This window comes from Macaca mulatta, chromosome 1 (assembly GCF_049350105.2).
Source record: "Macaca mulatta isolate MMU2019108-1 chromosome 1, T2T-MMU8v2.0, whole genome shotgun sequence".
Taxonomy (NCBI): domain Eukaryota; kingdom Metazoa; phylum Chordata; class Mammalia; order Primates; family Cercopithecidae; genus Macaca; species Macaca mulatta.
The window spans coordinates 207407030-207426858 of record NC_133406.1 but is presented as its reverse complement, the minus strand read 5'-3'; the positions used below and the strand labels follow the sequence as shown (position 1 = coordinate 207426858).

The 19829-nt window shown below is 45.5% G+C and overlaps 1 protein-coding gene across 9 annotated transcripts in view; it reads right to left on the bottom strand.

Annotated features, from left to right (window-relative positions):
• PHC2 (polyhomeotic homolog 2) overlaps nt 1-5595 on the bottom strand; it is a 112086-nt gene extending 106491 nt beyond the window's left edge. For 6 of the 9 annotated variants that reach the window (XM_015134686.3, XM_028836295.2, XM_077964281.1 and 3 more), the window contains exon 1: nt 5476-5595. The gene's annotated coding sequence lies outside the window, so the exon portion shown is untranslated. Of the gene's footprint in view, nt 1-4680 lie in introns of all 9 variants that reach the window. The other 3 variants (XM_015134675.3, XM_015134719.3, XM_002802297.4) reach the window with 2 other exon arrangements.
• Between the last annotated feature and the right edge of the window lie 14234 nt (nt 5596-19829).

Below are 19829 nucleotides of genomic sequence, written 5' to 3'. Positions count from 1 at the left end.
CTTAAGTTAAGGGTATGAAAAAGACATGGTCCTTAGCAATTATAACAATGTGGTAAATGCTATAATGAGATGCTAACGTATGAAGAAATATCAAAGAGGAGATTACTAATTCTTAAAAAGCAAGCTGGGAAATGCCTTCTGAGAGGTAATGCTTGAAATGAGTCTTAAAAGATAAGTAGAAAATTTTGTTTTAAGCTGGTAAATGTTGGGGTAATTTGTTATACAGCAATGGATAACTACTACAGTGCCTTATGGAGACCATGCTACAGCATAACTAGGAGACTATGGAGAAGACCCAGCCCAGTCATGTAAACTGTGTTTCATGTGTATACTGCAGGTTATATTGGACATCTCTTCATATTTTTCTTCTCACGTATTCTTAGGCTTACCTGATCCATGTTGGGCATAGAAAATGAGAACAAACACTCTGAACGGGGATGAGACAGGTAATGGGAGGAGGCAATACAATCTCAGTCTTGTCTGATTTCCCCCACAAAGGAATCCAGGTTGGTTGGCATAGGACTTGGTCAAGTGGTAAGTGTCAAGTGATGTCAGGACTTGGTCAAATCATTACTCAGAGAGACCAGAAGTGAGAGGAACAAGAGGATGAGTAAAAACTGTTTCTGAGAGAACCATAACCATGAAACCCAGAAAAAACTAATTGGTTGTCAGTTCCAAGTAGTGACCGTAAAGCCAAAAATGAGAGAAAATAGAAGTTTCTGTTTTTCTTGATTCATGTGGGTAGATGAAGGAACAGAGCAGGCAACAAAGGCAAGAGAGAACAGAAGCATTCCAGACAATGGTGGCAACCAGTGGGGTTCAAAGCTGCTGGAGGGGTCCATGGTTTGAGGGTCAAAGGGTAGCATCAACCTGATTAAAAAGGCACCAGATGAGGGCAGACAAGTCGTAGTGTACCTGTTCCACTCCAATTTCTGTTTCAGTAGGTTGAAAAATGGTCTCCATATCTTCCCATGAACAAATGGGTATATCTAACTTAAAAAGGAATAGAAATGAACTTGTGTTGTATTTAAACTGGGAGTAACAATAGCATCAGGACTATAACTCTCTCTAGTAATACCCTCACAACATGGTGGATGAGTTTCCAGAAGTCATTCTAAGTAAGCAATTCCTTGCCTCTTTATTCTCTATTCTCTTCATATTGACTGGGCATTTCCTTTTGCCCTTCACACCAGCAGACTCATGGAGTTCAAAATGAAGGGACCATAGGAAAATGTGATTGTGCAGCATGACACAGCAAGGACTTAGGCCACCTACCCAAAACAAAGGCCACAGCGCAAAATGCTTTCCTACCTTCAGGAGGTAGTACAGATACCTTCAGGCAGAACTGGATACCTAATTTGTGGGGCCTGGTGCAAAATGAAAATGTAGAACCCCATTGTTAAAAATTATCAAGAATTCCAAGACAGCAACAAGAGAGTATTAAACCAAGCCTGGGCCCCTCTAAACATAGGGCCCTGGGAGACTGCACAGGTTGCATACCCACAAAGCTGGCCCTGACTTCAGAGACAGTATAGCATGATCCTTCAGGAAAGCTTTAGAGTCTGAGCTGGATCCAAATCCCATCTGTGCCACTCATTAGCTGTGTGACCTCCGGCAATTTACTTAGTCTTTCCATGTTGCCAAGAGGTTGTGTGGTTATAATCTGGTGCTGGGAAGATTAAATGGGATAATGAACAGAATGTATACAAAGAGCTTAGCACAATGCCTAGCACATAGTGAGCACTCAATAAATGATAGCTGTACTATTACTGTTCAATGAAACATACAGGTAGTTGTCAAAGCAATAAGTTTAAGAAATGGACTGCTGACTTACTATTAAGGATATGAAAGAAAAATAATAATATTTTAGGTCAACTAAAATAATGAAGCAGACAGAGAAAATGAAATCTTCCACTTGACTGTGCTGTCTTTGCTAATCACTTTTCTATTTCTTTTCTTCCTTTCATTGCCAAACATACAAAAGGTGATCTGCATGCTGTCTCCACTTCTTATCTGCATCTCATGCCACAGTCCTCTCTAATGTGGCTTTTAATATCCCCATGGCCACCCCCGCCACTCTAGTGAAGCTATCATTTTCAAAAAGTTACTAATGACCTTCTGTTTACTAAATATAATGAATGTTTCCCACTCTTTCTATACAATTTCATACTGCAGACCAATTTCTGCAGCTCAAAACTTTTTCTTCTCTTGACTTCTATGATACTACACTCTCATGGTTAATAGCATGTCTAACTGGCCTTGGCATCTGTCAGGTACACAACAAATGGTGGTGAATAGAATGCAGTTGTTTGATGAATAAATTAGATGGTTGTCTTGCTTCTTTGATATTCCTTATTTTCTACCATACGAACTCCATGGCTTCTCCCTCCCTCCCTAAATGTGGGATATATCTCCAAGTTTCAGTCCTTCATCCTCTATTCTATTTCTATGCTGTTACCACCCGTGTACTCAGCTAATCATATGGCTTCAATTATCACCATTTTTTTTCTTTTCTCAGCTCCTATAATACCACACATTAAGCATCTCAAAAAGGTACTAAATGGCTGCTATACATTTGTGATTTCATTTACTCATCACAACAATATTGGGTAGGTGGCATTATTACAGATGAAGAAACTGAAGCCAAAGTCATGTAGCAAGTACCTGGTAGAACTGGGATCCAAATCTTTGTTTAGCTGAGAATAACCCCCATACTACACCACCCCTCTCATTTTCCTGTCTCCTCCACATCACAAATACAGGACAGTATTTGCACACAAGCAGGTGTTCAGTAAATATGCTGATTGAGAAGACTGCTTAAATACCACCCATGATTTTCCAGCACTACAGTATCATCAGTCTTAGCAGAGCATATTAAGCATGTCACCCCAGTGACACCTTCTTTAGACTTGATCTGTAATATAACTCAAAACAGAAAACTTGCCAAAAACTCGCCATAAGCTGTTCTAAAAATAAATTTGGTCTAAGCAAAGCAAAAAGGCCTTTATCTGATTCAAATATTAGGAGAGTTTTGGGGATGAGGTCCACTTTGCTACTCTGGGCCCAACCTTGCTCAGCTTCTAAATGATTAGGAAGTAAAAATAGGCTGGCTAGTTGATGGCTGATGAGGTTAAATGAACTATTTATAGTTCTAGAGATAGATACTAAGACAGCAGAATGGGATTTTCTCTGCTCTGGTAGCTAAGACCTCATTAAAAGAAGCCCAATACATGTGAGACATGGGTGGAAACTGGGATGAAGAGAAGAGGATAATAGTAAGGAGGGAGGGTAAACAGAAAGGAGGAGGCATTGGAAAGCCTATGGAGGGCCTGGCCCAGTCTGGCAGATCCACCGCTGTTGTGCACAGCTGGCACCATGCAACAGTGGGCTCAGCTGCATTTGCACGATTCATGGTCTCAGTCCTGGACTACTTGCCCTGACCCATCTCACACTCCAGTCCTCTCTTAATCCAGATCCTTCCAGCTTCTGATCGTAATACTTATTTCCCCAGGTCTCACAGATTTGACATCCAGCATTGCTTCCCTAGTTATGGCCGTGTATTCTCTTTTTGTATGGTTTAGATTTGCCCTCCTCAGATGCTGCCTCTAGTGCCAAACATTATGCCCAGTTTTCAGGCCCTCTCCTTTAGAGCGATTGAAAACTACTCCTATTCCACCTCCACATGATGGACTCTTACTTGGAAAGACATGAGTGACAAAGACCAGGGATGAGGCTCAGAAAAACTGATGAGGGGAAAATATGGCAGAGAAAACGGTAAGAAAAATATCACTGGACAACTGGGCTGGGAATGAGAAATTTCAGGCTACTTTTAGGAAGTTACATTACAGAGGAAGGAAAAACGCCATAGTTACAATAGAAAGCCATTCCCTAGAGATAACATATTCTTTATGTGGCTGCATTTGCTGTTCCCCCGCTTTGGCTGCCTTTTCAGTCCTTTCCAATTTTCTCTGCAAGGTGAACTCCTATTCACCCTTCAACACCTTGTTTAAACGTGTTCTCTGGAAAGCCTTCCCTGGTCCTCTCAGACAGCTAATTGTTCCCTCCTCTGTGCTTTCACAGTCCTTTGCATTCACGTCTATTATGCTGTTAATCACTTTTACTAGCAATTTCATGTTTCTCCTACCACTTCTTTCAGGACAAGGACTAATTATCTTATTCATCTTTGCATCCCCAAGACATAGCAGAGTGCCTGGCATATGCCAAGTATTTGTTGTTGGGTGATAAAAGACATCAAGAGCAACGTGGAAGTGCAATTTGCACTTCACTTGCAAAATCAAATTGGTTCCTGGTACTTTTCATGTGTAACCGCGTTTTCTCTTGATTTAGAAGGAACGAGTTTAGACTCATAAAAGAAACTCTATTGATATCCCGGACGCATTAGCCGATTTTCATCCCCACTAGTGACAGAAATATTTTTTTCCCCCACACTTCCAAGAAACTCCCAGGGTAAGCTTAATATCAGTGGCGCATCTCTCCTCCTACCATTTCTATTGTAGCGAAAGCTAAATTACACTGTGAGCCTAAAGCTGCCACCAGTCTTAGTGAAATGGGGGAGGGGGGATAATTACAAGAAGACACTTCTGTAGCAGACCTAGGAGGGGGTTGGGGGAGGAAGATGAATTTAAGCTTCGCCTTATAAGAAATGTGTTAGACACTCACGTAGAACAGCCGCTTCCTCTGTGCATGACAGACCCGATCCAGGTGTCCAGCACCGACCTTTTCCCATGGGTGTCAGGTCATCACCCAGCACAGAAAACAAGGGACCAGCGCCTTTCTAGGGCATCCCTCTTTCTCCAACCTTGGGGCCCGCTTTTCCTCTAGGGGACTGTTCTCTCCTCCCAGTTCCAGCAACCCCGGTTCCCTCTGCTGGTACCCCCCACGCCACGCTTGACTCTGGACCGAAAGTGCCGGCAGCTGGGCTGTCAGGCCGCGGCTGGGGAGCGGGCGCCCTGGTCAGGCCCGAACCCCGGGTCTCCCCGCACTCTGCGGGACGAGCGGAGCAGGCGCAGGCCGCGCAAGGCCACGGGCTGCCGTGGCGCGGGCCTCTCCGCGGCAGGGGGTTCGGTCCCCGGAGAAAGCGCTCCAGTGACGTGACCTCGGCCCGTTCCCGTTCCCGGCAGCCCCCCGGCAAGCCTCGGCCTCAGAGCTCCCCGCAGCCCTCCTCGCGGCGGGTTACCGGCCTGGGGGCGCCGCGCTCTACCGGTCGCTGGCCGGGACTGCGGGCTCCCAGCGCGGGCCCCACGCCGCGGACCAGGGGTCAGGCCGCCTGCCGCCCGTCTGTCCGTGCCCATGGCAATGCCCCCGCCCCGCGCGGCCCGTCCCGGCCGAGCGCTCCGGCCCGACCGTGACAGCTGGGTGCCCAAAGGGTTAAGCCGGCAGCGCGGCGGCCGGTGTCCCCCGCGCGCTGCCCGTCAGCCGCAAGCCGGCCCCAGCGCGCACGCGCCCGCCCGTTACCTGCGGTAGCCTCCGCGCTCCTCCTCCACCTGGCCGCTCTCTCCCGGGGGCCGCCCCTCAGCCCGCCCCCTCGGCTCGGCGCCGCGCACCCTGCTGGCTACTCGGACGCGGCCCGCGGAGGAGGGGCGTGGGCTTCATTACCATATATTAGAATACCAGCGCGCGTCACGTGGCCGCTCCAGCCAATGGTCACCCTGGAAGGGCGGGGATTGGGCGGAACACGCCTTAGTGGTGCTCCCAGCCTGAACCGGTGGCCATGGCAACGGGCGGGTGGGCGGGGTAGTGGGGAGGCTCTGGAGCCCGGTGCCCCCGGGAGCATCGCCTCTACCTGAGCTCCGCATGGCGACCGCGCGCAGTTTTCCCACTTCGCGGATGGAGAGATTTGTCTCAGCCAGAGAGATCCAGATTCAGCCAACATTTATTGAGCACTTACTACGTGCCTTAACACTTTGCCACCGAATGTGATGTCTGTCCTATTAACCCCACTATATAGTAGGGAAAGTGGAGGCTCAGAGAGGTTAGATCATTCACCCAAAATCATACAACAACATTAAATGGCAAAAGTGGAGATCTAAGACCATTTTTGACTTCAGATCCGGGACAATCGCGAGTTTTTTTAATCCAGCAGGAGTCTCCTAGCACCTCCTCACAATTCCAGGTGTGCTGAGCGGTTGAGAAAATCCTTGTAAATAATTTGTACAGCGTTTTACTGTTTCCTTACGGTGACCTTTGAGAGTAGTAGGCAGAACAGTTATGCCCGTATTACAAAGGAGAGAAAATGAGGCCCGGAGAGGCCATGTGACATAATTTAGGTCAAACAGCTATTAAGAGCTAATGCTTAGTTACAGTTATTTATACTGAAGCTCATTACTTTAGAAAACTTGTAAATTCAGTCTTCTCAGCATGGTGGAATTACTGTGACCGTTCTATGGATTAAGAAACCGAGACTTTGGGAAGTTAAGCAAATTGCCCAAGGTTATACAGCTAGTAAGTAGCAGATTTAAGGTTCAAATCCAGGTTTATCTGGCCCCAAAGCTAGTCTCATTGTATCACATTTATTTAATTTAGGATTGGATTTAGAACCTCTTCTCTAATAGAACTTTGTCTCCTCTCAAGATATGGTGGTGTTATGTCTTAATCCTACAGCAAATATACCTTGTGACAAGTGACATGTGTTAAGGTCACAGAGGCTACATAGTAAAAGAGAATAGAGTCACCAGTAGGTAGGGGCACTGTAGAATTCTCTGTCTTTCCTTTTTATTTTATTTTATTTTATTTATTTATTTTGAGTTCGATCTCACTCGTCACCCAGACTGGAGTGCAATGGTGCAATCTCGGCTCACTGCAACCTCCACCTCCTGGATTCAAGCTATTCTCCTGACTTAGCCTCCTGAGTAGCTGGGATTACAGGCACCTGCCACCACACCCAGCTAAGTTTTGTACGTTTAGTAGAGACAGGGTTTTGCCATGTTGGCCAGGCTGGTCTCAAACTTCTGACCTCAGGTGATCCGCCTGCCTCGGCCTCCCAAAGTACTGGGATTACAGGTGTGAGCCACCGTGCCCAGCCTGTCTTTCCATTTTTACCCTAGGGATTTGATAGTTTAGCTAAAGGCACAGTAGTTTAAAAACACAAATATCTGTGTACAGACAGACTTGTTTAGCTCAGTGATTCTAATTGTATTTATTTATTTATTAGAGACAAAATTATGCTCTATCATCCAGGCTGGGGTACAATGGTGCGATCATAGCTCACTATAACATTGAACTCCTGGGCTCAAGTGATCCTCCTGTCTCAGCCTCCCGAGGAGTAGCTGTGACTACAGGCATGCACCCCCACACCCGGGTAATTGTTATGTTGCCCAGGCTTGTCTCAAACTTCTGGCCTCAAGCAATCCTCCTGCTTGGGCTCCCCAAAACTCTGGGATTCACAGGTGTGAGCTACCACATCTGGCCATGGTTCTCTAACTTTAATATATTTATGGATTACTGGACAGGGCTCTATGCCTCAAACTAAATATACTAAAGTTTATAGGCATTTAAAGGGATTATCAAAGGTAATTTTGAATATATGTACATTTCACCTTCCTGGGTTGCTTTAAAACCCAATTTCCTCCTAAAACGTGACTGTTTGGTGCTTAAGAGCACAAACATAGAAGCAGACCTGCGTGGGTTAAAATCCTGACTTGGCCACTCATTGACTGTGCGACCTTGGGCAAGTTACTTAAACTCTCTTAAATTTCCTCATTTGTAAAACAGGATACAAATGTTGTGAGAATTCAATGACTTACTGTGTATATATATACACATATATAATATAAACATTTCATATAGGCCCTGGCCCAGGGATAAACCCTCCATAATTGATAGCTATTGTCATTTCTGTTATCATCCCAGGAGCTTTCCTAGGAACAGACAACCCACATGTACACAATCTCTCAAGGCTTCCTAGCTAGCTTTGGAATTCTGAAGCTGCCTTCCATCCCTTGTGGCATATTAAACAGCCTGTTGTGCTGCTGAAGGCTTGTTATCTCTCCAAATTACATTCTCTCTTCTTGGGATCATAAATAATTCCTGCACTCAAAGGAGCTGGTTTCTCTTGCACATCTCTAGCACCAAATGACCGGAGTTGCTCCTTGCAGAAGAGGATCTTGACAAACAGTGGAGCCATAAGTCAGGCTCCTTGAAACACTTTTATGAGCGCCTTAATGAGGGAGATGAGCTGTCATCAGGAACTCGTCCTGTCCTTCCTGACCACAGGAAATGAGCTCTTTGTGCTCAAAAGGTTTCCAAAGCTGAGGCGCAAAGAGTTTTCAGGAAGTGGGCCAGGGATGAGAAGTTGTTGACTCAGAGAATCCCAGGGCTAAACAGCCCCTATCCTGCCATTCACCCTAGAGGGTCAAATGACTCATGGTCTTATTGCAGTAATAGCACCAAAGGGTGGTGTGTGTGTGTGTGTGTGTGTGTGTGTGTGTGTGTGTGTGGTGGTGTTGATCCTCCCCAGTTCCCCACTATGTGCACACTCCAACAGCCAACCTATTCCCCCCTGACAAAAAGATACCGCAGAATAGAACACTGGTTAAGAGCATTGTCTCTGGAACCAAAGAACCAGATTTGAATCCTACTTCCACTATTCTACAATCTGTGCGATGTTAGGAAACTTGCTTAACCTCTCTGCATATCAATTTCCACATCTGTAAAATGGAAATAATAACAGTGCCCATTTTATAGACTGTTGTTAGGATGAAATGAGTTACTAACATAAACTGCTTAGAACACCCCATGGTATACACTAGAGAAGTATTTGCTAATTAAACAAGAATAAGTGTATAAATCCAGTACAAACAACATACTTTCTATAGAGGCCACTACAGCCTTAAGTGAAGTGCCCTAGGCCCTCTCCGATGTGCTGCCCTCCAACCCCTTTCTGATTGTCATATAAATGTTGCCCAGGAGCAGGAAGACACGTGCTTGGGAACTTTGGTTTGGGCCTGGCTCTGCCACATTCCTTGCTCTGTGAACTTGGCCAAGTTATTTCACATCTCTGAGCCATAGTTTTGTTATTTGTGAAATGAGACTAATTTCCTCCCAGAGTTGTTCTGAACATTCAATCAGATAGTGTCTGGCAAGAGGTGATGAGGGCCTGAACTGGATAGAGGTCATATATCATCAAAATCACCCTCTTCTTTACCTGAGTTGTTTCTGGTAAACATCGTTGCTCTACATTAATGAGAATTACTAACATTTATGGAGCACTTACCCTGGCCTTGTGCTATGTACATCATTTTATTTAATCCTCAAAATAAACCTAAGCCTCTGAGAGATTAAGTAACATGTTCAAGAAGATCACACTGTCAGTCAGTGGCTGAGCCAGGATCCAAGCCGGGACTATCTGATTCCCAAGTCCATGCTAATAACCCACCATGCTACATGCAGGCCTCCAACTCCAGCTTGGCTCATAGGACCCAGGGAATGTGTGTTATATTTCTTTAGCACCCTTCCCCCATCCATATATACACTCTCTCCAGTCACCCACCAGCACCAGGCATAGTAGGTGCTCCATACACATTTACTGAATGAGTGAAAATAAGTCACTATGACATCCTTTTATAGTGATAAAAGTCCATTTCTTCTTGAGCTGTCCCTGGTGGGAATAAAAGCAGCTGGTGACCCTCCTTCCCACCCCCTAGCATCCTTTCTGATAAATAATAATGTGGGATGCCTCCCTCCTTTCCCCATGGGAGAGTTAGGCTTCTTGGCATCAGAGATCCACAATAGACACAGTGATGACTCATCTTCAGTGTGCATTTGGAGCAATGTCAGGACCCCTGGAGCTTTTTAGGGCTCTGTTAATATGCATCAGTAGGGTGATTTCCAAATAATGGCGTTGGATAGATGTATTTGCTGGGGGTGCCCTAACAAAATACCACAAACTGGGTGGCTTAAAACAGCCCAAGTTTAATCTCTTACAGTTTAAGAGGCCGTAAGTCTGAAATCAAGATGTCATTAGGGTTGGTTCCTTCTTGGGGCATCAGGGGGAAAATCTGTTCCATGCCTCTCTCCCAGTTTCTGGTGGCTGGCAGCAATCCTTGGCACCCCTTGGTTTGTGGATGTGTCACTCCAATCTCTGCCTCTGTTGCCACATGGCGTTCTCTCTGTGTGTCTGTATCCCAATTTGCCTCTTCTTGTAAGGACACCAGTCATGGTATTAGGGCCCACACCAATCCAGTATGATTTTGTCTTAACTTGATTACATTTGCAAAGACCCTATTTCTGGATTAGGTCACAGTCACAGGGACTGGGGGCTAGTCTCTGTGAATATCCTTTGAACATATCCTTTTGGGGGACATAACTCACAATAATATGTTTGGGGTAGAGTGGAGAGGAGATGGAAAATGAAGGGAGGGAATGAAGAGAAAGGGGAGGTTGTTCATGAGGGGCAGATCACATGAACAGAATGAACTGTGACCAAGGGTTCCTCAAGAATGGGCCAGACTTTTTCTTCTAGGCCAATTCCATTCTTTCCCAAAGAAGTCTCCAGCTCACAGACTTACAATACCAGTGCTGGAAGGGACGTTGGGGAGTCATTCATTCACTCAACAAATAATTATCAAATATTCTTTGAGGAGCTGGGCAGAGAGAAAATATGTGGTCTGAAGAAACTGTGGCCCAGAAGGTGGATGTGAATTGTCTAAGATCACACATCAAGTTAGAATACAGCCAGGAACAGAACAAGGTATGTCAAACAGGGTATGTCAAACAAGGTATGTCAAAGTCCAGACCTGAGCCCTTTTGATGACTACTAGGAAGGTTATCAGTCCCTCTGGACCTGGACTTTTGGTGCGTAGACAGATCTAAGTTTTTAAAAGATGTTTGTGTTCTGAGGTGCATGACCAACTTCCCCGAGCTTCCATAGGTTGGTCCAGTATTTGAGGGTCGTTGGAGCCTTGGACAAAGTTAGAAACACACCCTCTCTAAAAGTGCAATTCTTCTCATTGGTCTAATTAGTTGCCTAATCCTTGAAACATCATCTCTGGGTGCAACAGCAAAATTGGGTGTAATGGAACTCCTTGGGGCAGAGACAACATCTTGTTCATCTTTTCTGTCCCCAGTGCTAATACAGAAACCATGGTGGAATCAGCCCTCAATAACCATTTGTTCAATGAATGAAAGAGCATTGCTCCAGTTAGTACCAAGGGCTATTTATGTCTTACTGTTTCTATATCCCATGCTCAGTGGCAGTGCTGAGTTGGTTTAAGATACCTGAATTCCACTCTCAAAGTCACAGTTGTTTTGACGTGAATATTCCATTTACTGCTACATCATTAGAAGAGATGGTATTTTGATTCCATTATTGGCTGATACAAATATTATCCTGCCTCGAGCTGTCATGATGTGAGATATCAGTCTGGAGCAGTGAGCCTGAAAACTGGGGCAGGCCAGGGTCAGAGATGGGGTCAACCCAGCAGGAGTTGTCAGATCAGAGCAGGGGTGAGAAGGAGGTCAGACTGGAGATCAAAGTCCAGGAACTAGGGCAGGTACTGTCAGTCCTGACTCTCCCAAGGATGGGGGCCTGCTAGCCAGAGCCCCTTGGGAAAGCGGCTCATAAGCAAGTCCTCTGAGCAGGCTTTCTGTTTGAAGGTCCTCAGAGGGTTCTTTGTAATTGATCTGGGTTTGAGGTCCCCCCTCACAAGGGGGATATAATCAGTCAACATTATTCCGCAGACCTTATGTTCACATAATCAGATAAACTTTAAAAACCTGGAAACAACCTTGTTTATTCTGGCCATATGGCTCTGGGCTTACTGCTGATTTTTAGATGCACAGTTTTAGGTCTGATTCTGGCTGTGCATCAGAATCACCTGTGAAATTTGTTAAAATACGGATTTTCAGGTTCCACCCCCAGAGATTCTGATTCCCTAAATCTGGGACAGGCTGCTCACATCTTGAGAGGCAGTGATACAGTGGCTGAGTGTGGACACTCGGGCCCGGCTGCTTAGGTTTTTGATGTTTTTCTCACTAGACCAGTGAACTTGAATGAATTTCTTAATGCTTCTATGCCTCAGTATCTTATCTATTAAAGGGAATAATAATAATATTCAGCTCCTTGGTTTGATGTGAAGATTAATGATTTAATACCTGCAAAGTTTTGGAATACTAAGTGCTCAATAAATAATGCTTACTATTGTTATTTTTCTTTTTTACCAGGCTCTACAAATGACTTAGAAGCACAGTCCTTCCTTCACTCATTCATTCATTTGTTCTAGAACTAAACATTGAGTACTCCTACCTGCCAGGACCCAGGCTAGATATACATAATTCTCCCCAGCTTTTTGTTTCATTTTATTTTTGGAGACAAAGTCTTGCTCTGTCACCCAGGCTGGAGTGCAGTGGTGCAATCTCAGCTCACTGCAACCTCGACTTTCCGCGCTTAGATGATCCTCCTGCCTCAGCCTCCTGAGTAGCTGGGACTACAGGTGCACACCATCATGTCTGGCTCATGTTTTGTATTTTTAGTAGAGATGGGGTTTCACCATATTGCCCAGACTGGGCTTAAGCCACCTGCCTGTCTCAGCCTCCCAAAGTGCTGGGATTACTGGGTGAGCCACTATGTCCAGCCTCTCCCCAGTTTATGGCCTACCTGGGAAGTCAGTATTGGGAAGCACTGTTTTACTCATTACCTTTAGCTCTCCAAACCCTTATTGGATTCTGAGGCTCTGGGCTTCACCTCTGGTGTCCCTTAGGCACAATGACCTTCATTTTATAATCTTGAAATAGAGCAAAGTGGAAAAAACATAAGAATCTATTGGACTTGGTGTTGCATTTTCTAGTTGCATGGCACTGAACAAATCACATGCAAAAGAGCTTCTGTCTCCTGCCTTCCCTGAATCCCTGTTCTAGAAATGGCCTTGCTCCTCTTGTATCTAGAAGGCTGGGAGAACAGTCAAATATACCTGTGCTTCCACCCCTCACCCCAGGCCACAGATGATTGGTCAAAGTGGACACCTGACCCAAACTAAACCAATCATATCCCATCTCCAGGCCCCTGAAGCCATTCTGCCTGACTCTGGTTGCTCTCTGGAAAGGAGGTGGTATAAATGCAGGAGCCGTTGGCTGCAGACATTTTCCACCATGCATAGCAGAAAATAGAGCCAGTCAGTCTTCAGTGAGAAAGAAAAGTCAATGCTTGGGTTTTTCATGGTGCTAAGGTTCCAGATTGCTTCCCTAACCCGGGGCCCAGCACCATCTCCAGCTTTGGATTCTGTGACTCGTCAATTGCCCTTATAGTAGTTCTTCTTTGTGCTTAAGTCTGATGTAGGGGGCATAACTTGTTTTTACCTGATGCCTGGAAGTCAGGCTTTATCCCCAACAGCTGGTCCTCCCATGCTCAAGATGTCTGTTTCCCAAGGGCTGCTTAAGGGAGAAGTAAATTCAGGGATCCTGGTCTGGAGTCTCGAGACCAAAAAACCCTAGCCCAGCTCTGGGCCTCTGTTGCTATTTTAATAAGCTTTTGGGCCGGGGATCTTTAAGCACAGAGAGGAGGAAAGGGCCTGCCTGAGGTCTTGAATACTAGTTGGGTGTCTGGCCAGGCTTTCATGGAGGGGATTCTTATTTCTAACATTCCCTGTCCAAAGAAGAATCTTGTGAAGAGCCATAGTCTCTTCTGCTGCCTGTCATGCCCAGGGCCTGTTCTAATTCTTCATACTCACAATTCCTCAGACACTGATACCCTTTCCAAATTGAGCTGGATTTCCCATACACACCTGGAATTGGTGCTTAGGACTTATCTATCTCTCTTGTGACTGGGGGCTAAGACGTGGAGCAGGAAGGTGAAGTGCAGCTGTTTCCATCCCACTATTAGGTAAGCTTCTGGTGTTTTCCTTATTTTAGGCCTGCCTCTCCTAGCATGTCACGGAGCTGATTTACGTTATCTCCTCCAGCACCTCTTTTGATCAGTTATATATCAGTTCCTCCATTTTCCAGACAAGGCTGACATTTAGCTGGTTTGCACCAGTATAGCCTCAGGTGCTTGTGAGTAGCAAAATATTTTTCTATTGATTGCTGCTCTAAGCCCTCTAAGTGCCCAACTCCAACCTTCCTTGACACTCCCAGTTCCTCCCCCAGGATCCCTCAGACCTCTGCAGCTTCCAGCAACTAAAGAGTTAATAACTGGCACAGCAGGGACCTCCAGGGTCTCTACAACTTTGTCTTGGACACTTCGCCTGCTTTCTGATCCATTCCTGTCCTGCCTTACTTGTCAGATATTTTAAATATCCTTATTTACAGATAAGGTTTAGAGAAGTTAACTTAATTCATTCTTTCACATGGTCATTCATTCATTCAGCACATTTTTGTTGAGGGGCAGCTTTCTGCCAGCCCTGAGCTAAGTGTCGAGGATACAATGCTGAACCAAAGTGTCATGGAAGAGTCCAGCTTGGTGCAGAGACAGATGAAAAATTAGGAGCTAAGTAGACAAACATATACTAACAAACTGACTAGTGCTCCAAAGAGAAAGCATGGACAGAATCATGTAGAGACTCGCTTTTAGACAAGAGACCTTTGAAGGACTTTAGAAATTAACCAGACAAACAAAGGGCAGAGCTATTCGGGCACAGAGGGCACAGCAGATATGAAGAATATGGCATTAGGTGAACTTGCCCAAGATTACCCGGCAGAGAAGGGATAGGGCTTGGTTCTGGGTCCTGGTCTTCCTGGCTCTGAAGTCTCTGTTCTTTCTGTCCTCCTGGGTTGTTTTGCCTCTGCCCATTCAGCCCCCTTTCCTCAATCCTTGGGTGTGGACCTCAGATCTGCAAATCACTACTGTACTACCTATACCATAAAAAGTTACCCTTGGCCAGATGCAGTGGCTCACGCCTGTAATCCCAGCACTTTGGGAGGTTGAGGCAGGAGGATCATCTGAGGTCAGGAGTTTGAGACCAGCCTGACCAATATGGTGAAACCCCATCTCTACTAAAACTACAAAAATTAGCTAGGCATGGTGGTGCATGCCTGTAATCCCAGCTACTTGGGAGGCTGAGGCAGGAGAATCACTTGAACCTGGGAGGCGGAGGTTGCAGTGAGCCGAGATTGCACCACTGAACTCCAGCCTGGGTGACAAAGTTAGACTCTGTCAAACAAACAAACAAACAACAATAACAAAAACTACCATTGTAATATATAGCACAGCCGTGCCTCAGCCAGAGGCCTCCTGCTACCTCAGCAGGTACATATTTCACCTAATTGAGCCATCCAATCTCCAGAGGTACAAAAGAATGTTAGAAAAGTTACACAAGGACAGCTGTCTACAAAGCTAAACGCTGGTAGGGGTGGGAGAAGGCACTTTCACTCCCCCACATAGTGCCTGCTCTGGCACCAATTCTGCCCACAGCTCCTCTGACGGCAGTTTTATGCATGATCCTGATCCACCTTCTCCACCCCTGGGCAGAGCTGAGTAGCCCAAGTGTGGGTACCAGGCCCCAGGGCAGGCAATCTACAGGCAAGGAAGAAGCAAGAACAGATGAGCTAACCTCACAAATTTGAACCAAAGGAAGACTGCTCGCAGAGCAGAAAGTGAGGACGTGGAGCAGGAGGGAGAGAAGGCAGCAGAGGCACCAAGGAAACATGGCCTGACTTTCGGCAGACACTGCTGATTGCCTCCCAGTATCTGTTATCCTCAGTGCTGACAAGTGTTTAACAATGGGCTCTTGGTGTGTGGAAGGTGTGGCAGGGGCGGAGCCCAGATCTGTAGTGTTTGCCAATTTCTGTGGTGTAAGTATTCCTATCAAGGCTGATTTCAAGTCATGACAATGAATGCAGAAATGGGGGAAAAATGCATGCCATTTCCTTTCATGAGCCTATGACAGCCAGCTCCAGGACAGAAGACACCATTGAATTTCCTCCTCCTTCTCCTTCTCCTCTTCCTCCTTCTTCTTCTCCTCCTCCTCTTCTTTCTTTCCTCCCCTTCTTCTTCCTCCTCCTCCCCTTCTTCCTCTTTCTCTTCCTTCTTCCTTCTCATTCCTCCTCCTTCCTCCTCTTTTTTCCTCTTTCTTCCTCTTCTGTTCTCCCCCGATCTTTCTCCTTCTTCTTCCTTCTTTCTTCTTTTTCTAATGGGAAGCCTTCTTCTAGTTTCATCAGGGCATGTGGCTACTTGGCTAGAAACTACATTTCCCAGCCTCCTCATATTATGTATGGCCATGTAAGTATGATTTGAGGAATGAGCTGTGAGCAGAAATGATATGGGCAACTTCTGTGTCACATCCTTCAAAGGATCACTGGGGGCCCTACTTACTTCCTTTCCCCCTTCCTGAGGGTGGAATGCAGACATGGCATAAGAGAGGACAGACCCAGAGGGGATAGCAGGAGCAATAAGTTAGAGAGAACCTAGGTTTTTGGACAACCTCATGGGGTAGAGCTTCCTAACAACCTCTGTACCATTTCATGAGAGAGAGGTATTTGTGTGCCTTACTAAGACTCGTATTAGATTGGTGCAAAAGTAATTGCGAGTTTTGCCATTGCAAGTAATGACAAAAACTGAGATGGCTTTTGCACCAACCTATTTTGGAGCCTCTTTATTATGGCAGCTTACCCTGAACACCAGCTAGTACTTAGCTCTAGAGCTACCTGGGGTTTGATGCATTTTAGGGATATCTTCACCACAAACCCCACCTTCTCTTTTAAAGTGTTCCAAATGATTCGTTTATATTATAACCAAGGGTTATTAGTCAGCATTTGCTAATCTGTGCTACAGAAACCACCCCAAAATCTCAATGACTGACAACCACAAAGATTTTCTTCCCACTTATGTTAATAACAACTGCAGATTATTTAAACTTCTGCTGTACGCATCCTCATATTCTAGGTCTCAGACTGAAGGAGCAGCTCCTATGTCAGTCTGAAGACAGCAGGAAAAATGCAATAATTGAATCTTGCAATGGCTCTTAAAGCTTCTTTGGGACCAGTGAAGTATATACCCTCCATAGAGAGACACCGCACATCTTATTGCAGTGGGCAGGGACGGGCAATCCCTTTTCTGAAAGTCCAATGAATAGTTGGGAATAATAATACTATCTACCACAAGAGTCTAAAATGAAACTCAGGCATCCCATGTTAGGGCAGGTGCTTTTATTATTGCCATTTTACAGATGAGGAAACTGAGGCTTAGAGAGGATAAGGACCACACAGTTATATAGTTTTATACTTGCTTTTAGAACAGGATGTTTCTGAGAGGTTCACCTCAGTTTTCTGCAATGGATCCAATTGTTATTTAAAAAAAAACCAAACAACCTTGTAGAGACTAGAATACCCTCTGCCTTCTAAAGTTTATGTTTGGGAGCCAAGTTCAGGGTTCTGTAAAGAGCTTACTTCAGCTCAGCATGTAGAAAGAGAGGAAAAGGCCACAGAATATGAAGTTAGGGTCATTGGGGGCCGGTTCAGGGTCTCTGCCACTGTATCCCTCTTCAAACTCAGAAAGTTGTTTAACCTCTCTGATCTAAGTGTCTATACATGGAAAGGCTCAGAGCATGCAATTAGTAAGGTCTTTCCTGGCTCTAAGATGCTAATGTCTAATTTCACCATTCCGAGCGAATTCTTTACTTTAAAACTACCTTGAAAGATAATCGTGATAAACTGCCAATTTCTGGTCATCTGCTTATTCAATTTAGCTGTTCAATCAAAAGTTGATAGTGTGCTGTCTGTGCCAGGCTCTGCTCTAGGCACTGGGGGTAGAGGAATGAGTCAGACCTGGTCTTTTGCTTCCAGGAGTTCATAGTCTGTTGGAGGAGACAGACAAGTATATGGATAATGGTAAACCTGAGATATATATCTTAATTACAAAACAGAGTGATCAGAGCTATAAAGAAGATGTACAAGATGCTGTATCAAACTAGGAGGAAGTGGCTTCCTCAGGCTGGATGTGGTGCTAACCAGTGAGGGAAGATACAGGGAGAACAGCAGGTAGAGGGATGAAGATGATGAGTTCAGGCTGGGAACTGGGGGACATAAGGGAGGAGGTGCGTGGCAGGCCAGTGGATAGCTGAGACTGAGGTTGGAGGAAGGTGTAGGTTCAGGATGTGGATTGGGGTCATTTGCAAATAGGTGGTCACTGAAGTCACAATAGCACATGAGATTGTGATTTTCCTTCTGTACATTATCCCTGGATGTTGAGCTAAGAACAGGGTCCTGAACTCCCAGCGGCCTGACCTCACAAGGTGGCCACACATACCAGTATTTCCCAGGGAGGGCCCTGAAAGGGCCTAAGCTGGGTACAACAGTGTACATGTTGGCCCTGAAGGAACAAACGTGCAGCACCAATTCTGTTTTATGGCCTTGTCTGATGCTGGAACACGTAGAGAGGGCACCAGGTCATCCTCGGTGCAACAGGGACATAAATCAGGCAGCGTCCTGCTTCCTGTGGCCCCAGCCAAGGAGGACAGGACCTACCCAGCCCTAACTGGGATCAATTACAGGCCATTCCTCGGCCAACCCGAGCTTACTTCCACAGAGCTATGCAGGCCTGGCCCCAGGAGGCCCTGTGGAGAAGCAGCTCTTAGACTGTGTCTGTGACAGGATGCAGAGCTCTAACTTGGGCAGGGCAAAGGAGACAGAGTTTTTGCCTAAGTGAAAAGGGTAAAAATGATAATCAAACAACGATGTCTCCTTCCATTGATGTGATGGGCCAGGTACGTGCCAAATACTTTACATTAATTTCATTTTAAACTCAATAACCTTCTAAAGTGGGTTTTATTGCTGAAATCATTTTACAGATGAATAAACAGGCTCAGTGAGATGGAGTGATTTGCCCAAAGCTACCCATTGGGAAGTGTTGGAGCCCCCAATTCATACCCGGGTCTGTCTGCCTCCAGAGACTGAGTTTAAAAAATGACAAAGAGACAGCAGGCCCAGGCAACCTGTTTTTTGGAGTCAAATAGGTTTGGATTCAAATCCCGACTTTGCCATTTTCTAACTTTGTGATCTGAAGCAAGTCAATGTCCTTCTGAAGCCTCAGTTTTTTTCTTCTATGAAGCAGGGAGAGCAGAACCTAGCTGGCAACATTATTATAAAGATTAAGAATAATGTATATAAGATGTATATGAATGCTTGATAAATGGTAATGTTACTATCACCATCACCATCCTTATTCTTGCCTGTTATCTTTGCTTACCATGTTCAAGTAGATGGCAGAGTGCATGCAAAGCTTGCAAGCATGAGAGAGGCAGCATTTTTGGAGAGCTGAATCCAGCCTTACTTGATTATGAGAAAGAGGGGTGCACTCTTGCAAGTCTAGGGAAAGGTGGTGTATTTTAGGGATAATTGTGGATCCTATCTTGTATGGTTTGGCTGTGTCCCCACCGAAATCTCACCTTGAATTGTAATAATCCCCATGTGTCAAAGGCAGGGCCAGGTGGAGATAATGGAATCATGGGGGTGGTTTCCCCCATACTGTTCTCGTGGCAGTGAATAAGTTTCACAAGACCTGATGGCTTTATAAATGACAGTTCCCCTGCACAAGCTGTCTTGCCTGCTGCCGTGTAAGACATGACTTTGCTCCCCATTCACCTTTCACCATGATTGTGAGGTCTCCCCAGCCACGTGGAACTGTGAGTCAATTAAACTGCTTTCCTTTATAAATATTACCTAGTCTCAGGTATGTTTTTATTAGCATCGTGAGAACAGACTAATATGCTATCTATGGAAAGCCAAGAGCAGAGACTGGAGCCTGGAGGTGGCACTGGACCCATCGTGGTTCTGGGTCCTCCGCAGGCTGGATGCATGGTTCACCTCAGATGCAGTGAGCCTGCACATCACGTGCTGCTTCAGTCCTTCCTGCTGGAACCTGCAGGAAGTTTTGGTTTCCCTAG